This window comes from Arachis hypogaea, chromosome 10 (genome assembly GCF_003086295.3).
Source record: "Arachis hypogaea cultivar Tifrunner chromosome 10, arahy.Tifrunner.gnm2.J5K5, whole genome shotgun sequence".
Taxonomy (NCBI): domain Eukaryota; kingdom Viridiplantae; phylum Streptophyta; class Magnoliopsida; order Fabales; family Fabaceae; genus Arachis; species Arachis hypogaea.
In genome coordinates, this window is record NC_092045.1 from 30,542,984 (window position 1) to 30,554,951 (window position 11,968).

Here is an 11,968-nt window from a genome sequence, read left to right on the forward strand (position 1 = left end):
CTATTCTCATAGTAGTAGATTGATTTTCGAAGCATGCTACATTTATATCTGTCCCTATTGATTGCACTGCAGAGGAAGCAACACGATTATTCTTCAAGAATGTGGTGAAGTATTAGGAATTACCTAAGAGCATCATCAGTGATCGAGACCCAAGCTTCACAAGACGACTATGGACAAAGCTGTTCAAAATACATGGATCGGAGCTTCATTTTTCAATAAATTTTCATCCTCAAACTGGTAGACAAACTGAGAAAGTGAATGCCTTACTCGAGTGTTACTTGAGGCATTTTATAAGCGATATTCAGAAGGATTGAACAAAATTCTTACACATCATTCAATTCTCATACAATCTGCAAAAGGGTGAGTCTATAGAAAAGAGCCCGTTCGAGATTGTGATTGGACAACAACCGCTTATACCATACTCTCTTTCTTCCTCTTACTCAGAGAAGAGCCCTTAATCTTGTCATATGATTAAGTCATGGGAAGAACAAGCAAATGTCACTCGTTCTTACCTTGACAAAGCTGCAAAGAGGATGAAGAAATAGGCAAATAAGAAGAGGAGTCATGCAAGCTATCAAGTGGAAAACAAGGTAATGATTAAACTTCTTCCACAACAATTCAAAGTCTTTCGCAAGGTTCATGAGGGCTTAATCTGCAAATACGTAGGGCTATTTGATATCATTGGGCGTGTTGGGGAGGTTGCTTATAAAGTACAACTCCCTCCCCTATGAAGATTCATCCAGTCTTCCATGTGAGTATGCTTAAACTATATCATGAAGACCAAGATAAACCGAGCAGAGGTGACTCGAAGCGAGCTCCACCTGTGATAATTAGATCATTTGACAAAGAGATCAAGGAGATCCTAGCTAATTAGGTTCTGCGATGAAGAGGAGTACCACCAAGTGTCTAATATTTAATCAAGTGAAAAGGACATCCAATAATAAAAGCTAATTGGGAAGCTCGTAAAGATCTGCGGCAATTTCAAGAATACCAAAAGCGTTATCATAAACAAAACATGACGAGAACGTTTGCATAATATGTGGGGAAGAATGTCACGGTAAATTTTAGAAAGTTAGATTTAATGGTGTTTGTATAGTTTTCTAGAGTGTTTAAGAATGCTGTAGATAGCTCCAGAACATTCTAGAATGTTCTAGAAAGTCGCAAAATACTCTAAAAGGCTCTAAAAGACTTTGGAAGGTCATAGAGTATTCTAAAAGAGTGTAAATGCATATAGAAGTATAAAGAGCAATATGAAATAATCTAAAAGTATTTAGAAAAATGTGGTAAGATAGATATTTGTAGTGAAAATTATGGATGATCAATCTGGACCGTTGATTAGATTTAATCATAACAATTCATTGAGAGAGTGAATGGCTATAAATAGGAGTGAAAGTTAGAGTTTGGATGTAGAAAGCATTTGTAACAACTAACAAACACTTTCTTTCCACTAAAGCTTCATTTCTCTTGTGTTATCTTATATTCTTAGCTTTTTTGTTAAACTAGTATTTTTACCCGCAATACTATTACGGGAATATAAATCTTTTAAAATTATGTCGATCCTGATATTATAGATTATGACACAAAAAATTTATAGCATTAAACTACTTTTATAAAATGGTCGGAAGGGACAAAAGTCCCCGTTGGCTAAGAAGATCAGAGTCTTAAACAAAATTAAATAATAAGTTTTTTAGTTATTATTTTCAAATGAAAGAGTTTAATTTTTTTTACTTAATTTTTCATTCGTTATCTAAAATTTGAAAGAATTTAACGTATATATTTTTATATTTGATTAGATATTAAGTTTGCTATACAAATAGAAATAATTAATTTTTATGCTTGTTATTTAAAAATAATATTTTTTCTATATATATAAAAATATAATTAGATATTAACATAAAAAAAATTATATTGATACTTATAAAATTAACTTATTTTTTTTTAAATTGAATCTTAATTTTAACTTTTAGTCACAACATTAGTATTTTTTTAAAATTATATGTAATAAATATTTAAAAGAAAAGAAGTGAAAATGTATATTAAAAAGATAAGCAGTAAAAATTTAAAATTAAATAAAAAATATGTATATAATAATATTTTTATTTAAATTATATTATGTTGTTAATTTTATTTTTTGTAGAATATAAAAGTAGAGAAAAATAAAAAATGAGAGAAAGATAAAGAAGATGAATAAGAGAGGGAGTTTTTTAATTTTGGAAGTTAAGAAAATTTTTTATTTTAATTATAATGAAAATATCTGGTGACACATTTTGATTTGTCAAATTACTAATATAAAATATGAATTATAAATTATATATAGAGTGGGAAGGATAAAGAGAAATAAAAAAAAGAGAGAGGTAGATAAGAAAATATAAGAAGGATGTTTACTAATTTTAGAGAAAAATATTTTCTCTAAATTTTAATGAGTGTCATGTGACACATTTTAGTTATTAAATTAGTTAGTAATATATAAATATAATATATAATATAGTTATATTTCAATTTTAGTATTTTAATTTTAATTTTAATTTATTTTAAATACAATTAGAGAATGTTATGTTATATATTTTGATTGTCAAATTCGTAATTAGTCATTGATAATCATATATAAGAGAGATAGAGTGAGTGAAAAAATGAGAGAGATAGAGAAAGGAAGAGGGAAGAGAGAAGAGAGAAGAGTTCTTTAATTTTGGAGAGAAAAATTTGATTTTAATTACAATAAAAAAGTGACATATGTCACATTTTGACCTTAAAATTATATATATATATATATATATATATATATATATATATATATATATATATATATATATATATAATATTGAGAGTTAGACTGATTTTATCTTAATTTAAAAGGTTGAATAAATCCGAATATCAACACAATAATATTAAAGTGTGTGCAAAACCGTAACGAAATATTCTACTAATTTAAATTCTTTCTAAAGTAACATTTTTTTTTGTTAATGTAAGAATGTCACTTAATACTCAAAAAACACCTAATTATCCATGTTCTTTTAGTATCCTTTAAATAGAGGTTTACATGGACAAGTTTTATGATTTTTATGTGTTTGTAAAATGTAAATTATATTTTTTATTTTTTATATTTATAAGATTATTATATCTTTAAATTATTTATTAATTTGAGCGTTGAAATATTTTTTGCTTAAAGATAAAGTATCACAAAATATTTCCACTGCCACCAATCAGCGAGGACATCCTCTTCTGTCGTGCAATCGTCCAATTCGTACGTTAATTCAATAAGTTCTTCGAATTTGACGACATTTTCAAGTCACTGGAGTTGTAGTTGGAGGGTCGACGCCAAAAAATTTCTGAGCCGCATAGGCCGGCCGAAGAAGGATTCGACGAGCTCCCATTAGATTAGCAAAAGAGTTGAAGCAGAGGGTTAGATTTTTCAAATAGTCCAAGAAACTGAGGAGAGAAATGAAAAGGTGTAAGGACGGCGAATAAGAAGCAAAAATTTATAAGGCTGCCTGCAATTGAAGATGGGAAGAAGTTATTGATTGTGTAGAATAATTACTGTGAAATAGAAGTTCAGGACATCAAGGGCAAGAGAATTCAAAGATGGAATTTTGGAGATCCTTGTTGTGTGTTCAGTCTCTTTTAAATTTGTGGCGTATTCTTTAACTTTATCAGCCTTTTAATTTAAAAGAAGTCTAAAAAGTCAATTATAACATACGCAAACTCAAGTTAATTTTTTGTAATTTTAGTTTTGAAATTTAAAAAAGAGGAATGTTAGGGCCAGCAATTTTAGTATTTTGTAACTATTAATTGGTTATTAATAGTGTTTTTAATGGTGTGAGATTACATCTAATGGTGAGAAATCACTTACTTTTTTTATAGTTAAATACTGGTCAAAAAACACAAAAATTGCTGACTCTTAGATTTTTTTTTTAGAATAGTGGAAGTTATTTATTTTATACGATTCTACTAGAGAACCAATTAAGAGTATGTAGCCAATTAGAACTACTAATTTTAAAATAAGAGATCTGTTATACAAAAAAAATAATTCTCTACTATTTTTAATTTTTTGAATTTTAAAATTAAAAATACAAAAAATTAATTTTAGTTGACTCATAATGTAATTGATTCTGTAGACTTTTTCTTTTTATAACATATCTGTTTTTCAACTAATTGAATCTAGTTGGTTACATATTAGTTTTCTAGTAAAATCGTAAGAAATAAGATAAATTTTATTCAATTTTTTTAAAATAAAAAAATAAGTTACTCCTTGTGGCTGTTAATAATAATTTTTTTGATCTATATGTTGGTGTTGGTAGTGATCATGATCAAAATTATTATTATAATGACAAGAAAATTGTAAATGATATTTTTTACGTCTAAAAATTGAGTGATAATAATTTTAATGAATATAAAATTATGTTTTGTCTCATTTGATCGCTATCGTTACTAAGTGGTTGTAAATATATCGTTATTAAGTGGTTGTAAATATATTGAGAAGCATAGCAATGATATTCGTCCAAAGTGTTTGATTTTCGCCGATAAAAATCCCTTTTAAATTGTGTTATTTGGAGTGGGTTATAAATTAAACTACTATTAGTGAAAATTTTTTATTATTATATTACATTATGAACAAATTAAAATATGTAAGGGAGACTTAATAAAAATAATGGTGGAAAGAGAGAGACTTAAGAAGTTCTCTACGAAGAATAAAAAAGATTTTTGAAAAAAAAATAAGAACAAGAAAGAATTATCACAAAAAAATTTAAAATTTTTAAAATTTTATATCCTTGGTTTTTTATTTTTAAATTTTTTATTTTATGGCTGAAACTAATTAATAGGTGTACATTATTAAATAAAATAAGAAATATAAAATTTTTATAATAATTTTATAATTTGCAAAAAAAAGTTATAGTATGAATAACTGGCTAGGTTATCAAAATTTAAGTTAAATTAAAAATTAATCTTAATTATGATAAATCAATCAATTTTATTCAATAATTATTAGATATATATTATAAAAGATTATTTATTTTTTATTTTAAAAAATATTGCATAGAATTTATTAAAAAATAATCTTAAAAAGTAAAAACGATAAAATAATTTTAAAAAATTTAAAAATACGATAAAAATGATAAACAATAATTACTCTCATTTTTATTAATAAAAAATAATAAAGTGGTCAATAGAAATAATGACATAACAAAATTGAAAAAATATGTAGCATTGTCAATTATTTAAAATTAAAAAAATTACAATTTTTTCAAACAATCCCGACCAACAACATTTCTGCCAATATCTGCTAACTCTTATTTATAAGTGTGTTTAATAGAAGTGCCTTTGTGGATGTGTCTAATAAAAATGTCTTTTTTTATAACTGTGTTTAATAGAAGTGTCTTTATAAATATATTTTTTGGATGTGTCTCTTTATATATGTGTTTAAAATATAATAATAATTAATCATTATTGACAATAAATTGGCAGATAATATATTGATACCCTATACTTTTCCTTTTTCAAATCATCCCTAATTTCCTTTCTCGATTTCTCCTGTTTTTATCTCTTTCCAATTCCAAATAATTTCCTTCACAGCTTCTTTAGATTTTGTTCCATTTTTCCAAATCAAATTTTCCACAGCCACTATCCTCTTTTTTCTTTTCTTCTTATGCATCATCCTACGGCACATGTCTTCTTCTTTTGCGTAAAAATCCTGTTACTCCTTTTTGTCATGACAGGCCTCACTTGTGGAAACATATTAAAATATTATTAGAGTTATTAGTAATTGGAAACTTAATTAAGTTAATAATGACTAATAATTAATAGATAGATGCCTCTTCCTCAACCATTTTATCGAAATTCATTTAAGATGGGATTACTGGAGAAGTGATACTATTCAGAGCCACCAAGCTATGACGATTTTCATTAAAATTCATGCAAATTATAATATATATACATATCTTTTATCAAATAATTTATCGCTATCTAATTTATTTTAAATTTAGTTATAAATTCACTTATTCTTAAATGAATTATATTTTTATTAAACAATAATTATAAATTCGTTTATTTTTTTTATAATTATATAATATCTATTAGTATTATTTTTTAACAAATATTTGTAGTATATAATAATATAATAGATATAAAATAATTAATAAATGATTAAAATTTAAAAATAATAGTTATTTTAATATAAAAACAAAATAAAAATATTTATGATAGAGTAAAAATAACAAAATACTTATTATTTTAAAATAACTTAATATTTTTAAAATATTAATAAAAATATATTTTTTAAATTATAATTTTAAATTTTTGACTATTTTTATTTTTATTTTTTATTTATATAGTACCGAGTCAATCAGTTCAACCAGTGACCTACTAATTTAAGCAGTAATCCAATGACCTAATAACCTGATCGGTTTGATCATCCCATTCGATTCTAACAACTATAGTTCCAATTACGGCAACCACATCATCCTCCTTTGTCGTTGCCCTCCACCTTTCTCTTTTTTCTTCTTTATTCATGCTCTATTTCTTTGTTCGTCCCTCTCTTCATTTTTTTCTTTATTTTTTTGTTATATATATTTTTATTTTTTTTACTGGATGTTGTGATATTTCTAATTTTAATGTGGGTTTTGGTATTATTGTGTCTGTTTATTGTTGTGATTCTAAATATTGAAAAGAAATGTGTTTGTAAAATTTCTTAAAAATCTCTTTCGTTCTTTAAGATCTCTTTTATAGTGGGTGTTAAGTGGAGAGAAAAGAGAAAAAAAAAGGAAAGACAAAAAAAAGCAAGAAGATATGGGATAAGGGTTGAAAAAGAATTTATTATGTCATCTTTTTTATTAGTCACCTAAGTATTTTCTGTAAACAAAACCAGGAGTAATTGATATATAATTTATTTTGTCAAATTTTAAAAGCTTTTAAAAATTATTGTGTCATTCAATTTTTTTTAAATTATTTTTTAATGTTAAAATCTTTCGAATATATATTTAATAGTTTAGTCTTCTACCTGATTATTAACTTATAAAGAGTTTATCCCTCATCAAACTAATTAGCAAACTCAATATTTTCTATTGATGAAAATGAAATTAAATGATGGTTAGTTATTTTTGTTAAATTTAATATCATTTTTTAAAGGTCAATCTTTTGAAGTTATTTATTTTTGTCAACAATAAATTAGATATTATTTTGATAATTAATTCTAAATTTTAATTTTATCTGTACCATTAAAAGTCTTGTTACCACGAGTCATAAATGCACATTTTTAAAATACCATAAAAAATATTTGACTAAAAACATTTTAAAATAAATTTTTATATTTTTAATAAATTAAATATATTAAAATTTAAATTTTTTGTTATTATGTTCTTAATATGCTCTGTTAAAATATATATATCTAAGTTAAATAAACGATCTGTGATATATTTATTAGGAGTTATATACCAACAAATAAGTTATAAAGCAAGTTATTTAATTAAAATGTTTAGAGTTAAAAATTATCATATTATAATTTTTGAAAACTTAGACACAATTTTGAAAACTTAGACGCAATTACAATTTTTATATTACTACAGAAATCGCGATAGAATATGAGATTTAGAAAATGAAGATAAACTGTTATAAAATGTAGCAGTTTATATTGGAACGCGTACAAATAGAAATCGCTACACCCTGTAGCGATTTCTGAAGGATTTTAACAATGAAAAAATTGCGACACTCCTCTAACAGTTTTTTCACAAATGACGCGCTTAGAAAACTGTTTGAGCCTATAGCAGTTTAGGTGAGGACTATAAATTCGTCTGAGACTGTAGCGGATTTCTCATTCGAAGAGTTGCCAAATTTTTTAGAGAAAAAGTAGAGAGAAGTAGAGAGAGGTAGTTGTGCATCGAGAGAGAAATTGAGAGAGGAAAGAGGAGGGTTGGATAGGATTCAAGGTTCTAAAAAGAGGCCAACATTAAGTAGAACTATGGCGGACGAAAACAACTTGTACCGATTCAACGAAGTTGCTTACGTTACCGGCGGCATCAATGAAGAAGTAAATTTATGCTCTTTTAAGTATTGATTTTTATAATACAAAACCTAGTATTCAGGGTATAAAAATTAGAATATAGGCCATAATGTTTGTAGCTTTGTATTTGATATTGATGATTTTTGATAAATCCCAATTTTATGATTTATTTTGTGTTGAATTTGGTGGGTTTTATCAATTTTTCTCATATTTATTCAATGAAATAGCATGGTTTTGTAATTTTTCGTAATTTGTACTTAAGAGTGAAAACATGCTTTTTAGACTTTTAAATTACTAATTTTAATTCACTTTAATTCTATTCGATACCTTGATATGTTTTTGAGTGATTTCAGATTTATAAGACAAGGATTGGATAGAAGAAATGAAGAGAAAAGCATGCAAAGTGGAGAATTCATGAAGAAATGAAGATTTGCTAAATTCAAGGCCATGCACACGCGTGACGTTGGTCACGTGACCTCATTAAAGTGAATACGCTGGGGCGATTTCTAAGCCATTCAGGCCCAAATCCAACTCATTTCTGAAACTATTTGATGCAGAAATCAAGAGGGGTCAAAGGGGGAGCAATTAGGTAGTGTAGAAAACATGTTGTAGGTTAGTTCTAGAGAGAGAAGCTCCCTCTTCTCTCTAGAATTAGGATAGATTTAGGTTAAACTTTCTTTAATTTAGGTTTTAATTTCTTGTTTTTAATTAGTTTCCTTTATTTTTTCTTGTTCTATTGCTTTAATTTCCTTAGTTCCTCTTGTTAAATATTTCTCTTTTGAGCTACTTTTTTAGTTTGATGAACTCTTGTTAATTTCAATTTCCTTTAATGCAATTTGAGATTTTATGTTCTTTTCTTGCTTGTTTGAGTTGTTATTGTTAATTTCTTGCATTGGGTAGTGGTAGAATTTATTATTCTTGCAATTTAATATGCTTTCCTTTTATGCCTTCCAAGTGTTTGACAAAATGCTTGGTTAGATTTTAGAGTAGATTTCGAGCATTCTTGACTTGAAAAGAGAAATTAGGTGCTCTTGAATCATTAATACCCAACTTATGTTGGTGATCTAGAGTGATTAGTTTATCTTGTTTCCATTAATATTACTTATAGATTGGGATTAACTAGTCCTATTTGACTTTTTCTTAATGTGAAGATAACATTATACTTTCTTTCGATGTTGGAGATGACGAAATAGGATTAGCTCTTGTTAGTTATCGTATTATGATTAATGACTAGGATAGAAAGTCTGGATTCTCAATCCTTGCCATGAATGCCTCTTTTTATTAATTGTTATCTTTAGTTGTTTGATTTATTTTCTTGTCACTTTAATTTTTTTGTCATTTAAGTTCTTGCTTCTTTATCCGCAAACCCCCTTAGACCTCATAATCGATAACACGCATACCTCACTGCAATTCATTTGAGAGACGACCCGAGATTTAAATACTTCGGTTTTTATTGGGTTTGCACTTGTAACAAACAAAATTAAACTTTGATTGAGAGTTATTAATTGGTTTGAAACTATGCTTACTACGAAGTTCTTTTTTATTAAAAAATTCTAGACTAACGATAATTCTCACATCAATTTATAATTTAAAATTTAAGTTTTAAAATCTAAAATTGAAAAATTTAAATTTATACTCAATAATTTATAGGTTGCAATTACTTAATAGTTTAAGTTGAAAAATTTGCATGTATACTTAATAATTTATATCAAGTTATTGGGGCTACTTTGTGAACTTATGTTATCACATTTGATATTCCCGATTACTTATCGTGTTTTTGTTTTTTGTGATCGTTTCCCAATTAATTATACATAGGCACTTCGTCTATTGATTAATGATAGACCGATTTATTTTAAATTTTTGTAATTTTGGTTGTCTAACAAAATATATATATAAAAGAGAATTATGTTTAAAATTTGAGTTAAAAATTGGATAAATAATAAATTCATAGTTTTTGTATTGGAATAGGACATTATTTGATCATTATAAATTATGGTTTAGACTTATAAGTATTAATTATTATAATTTAATTAGGATGTAGTTATTTTTGTCACATCATGCAATCAAATAGGTGTATCTATAGTGTTTGGAGGTAACATAATATGTTGTTGTATGAAAGGATCATACTTTACTTGGAGAGGACTGGTTTGTACCACTTGACTAGGCTGAATACTCGTTGGTTTTGGTTGGATGAGTCTATCTCTGGTTAACGCATTCATTGAAAGGTGGCGCCATGAGACGCACACTTTTCATATGCCATTCGAAGAGTACACCATCACGCTTCACGATATGGCATATCAGTTAGGATTGTCCGTGGATGGGAAGGCTGTATCGAGATGCCTCACAGACTTTGATCAGAATATGGAGGATGGCAGACCGGCCTAGGAGTATTCGGCGAGCTACCACCGCCGAATAAGGTCAAGCAGTTCACAGTCCACTTCACATGGTTCCATGAGAGGTTCAGGGTGCTACCGACTGATGCGAGTGAGGAGACTGTACGCAGATACGCACATGTGTACATTATGATGTTGTTATCGACTAAGCTATTTGGTGACAAAAGAGCAAACCGGGTACATGTTCGATGGCTGTCATTTGTGGCGAGACTTGACGAGATGGGCAGTTATAGCTGTGGTTCAGCCGCATTGGCATGGCTATATCAATGCATGAGTCGGGTGGCCAATAGAAAAGTGATGAACTTGGCGGGTCTCCTCAGCTACTTTAGTCTTGGCCAACAGAAAGATGTTCGAGTTCTCATCTTTCGCGACAGCTAGAAGCAAAGTACCGCCATACCTGCCATACAAATGAGTACCGTCTATGCTGGCTAATGACTTGCAATGTCAAAATGCCTCAATGCAAGGAGGAAATGTCCAAAAAAGATGATAAAAGTACACGGTAGATTCATCAACCTGATCACCGACTCGCACCGGAGAAGTCTTCAACAACGCCACTATTCCCTCCATGGTGGACTACACACCAAGGATCCAATGGGACAACTCGGCATATGACTCTTCCCAATCACCATAGATCTGTGCTATTGCCTTCTGTTTCGCCATCCAGAACTTCTTGTAACTAGGCCTGGATTTGTAGGTTGCTTCAGTAGCTTCCTGTAACACCTTTATCGCGACCGCTACATCGACTCTAACCAATGAAAATATCCTCGCACAAATGACATGATAATCAAACTGTCGGTGATCGCTTGAAATAGATGTATTCAAGCAAGTGTGAGGTCTGTTGTACCTTCTAACCTCTCAAGTACTCTTTCACTGTCGAAGTGTGATGCGAATCAACCACGTGCAACTTTTACTGAACTCCTTGCTTCTACCATGATACTTGAGATGATCTGACTTATCACCCTGTACTCAACTCTCCGACAGATGTTATAATCCTTTACACTCAACACAGCTTCCTCCTTAGATTTGAAAGATTAGTCAATCTGAAATTCCAAAGTAGCATTTTTCTCATGTAATCCTTGACCCCCAAATGTGGCATCTATGTCCGGTTGCTATCCGATGGCTTCCAAGTTTAAGGTTGAGAAATGTGAAGAATGTTGTTGTGTGCGGAGCTTGACGGTCCCCGATGTGTATCTGGGTTGGTACCGGATTCCTCATTACTGTCCCCAACAATGTGAGCAGGCTCTTCATTCGAATCATGCTCTCGCTTCGTATTTTCAACCCGATCCGGTTCACCATCACTTGCAATATCCGGAATGATACGGGGTGACCTAGTTATTCCATTTGCAACAGATGGAGGGTCAACCAACAGACAAGCAAGTGCAACGACAGGCATCGAGATAGAAGCATCCCACCGTAGTCGACTGAGGATTCGGCGCTGATGTCCCAGAACTGTCGACGTCATCTTTTAACTTGACATACAACTCGTGTATTCTCACTTACGAAAAATTTCGCCGACAATGAAACAAAACTTGCATATCTTCATCGGATCCTATCACAAATGTTTCATACTTCACACAAGTTGACA

At 29.0% G+C, this 11,968-nt stretch overlaps 1 protein-coding gene across 1 annotated transcript in view; it reads right to left on the minus strand.

Annotated features, from left to right (window-relative positions):
* The window catches only part of LOC112717471 (uncharacterized), a 28,279-nt gene that overhangs the window by 14,129 nt on the left and 2,182 nt on the right, over positions 1-11,968 (minus strand). The window lies entirely within an intron of this gene.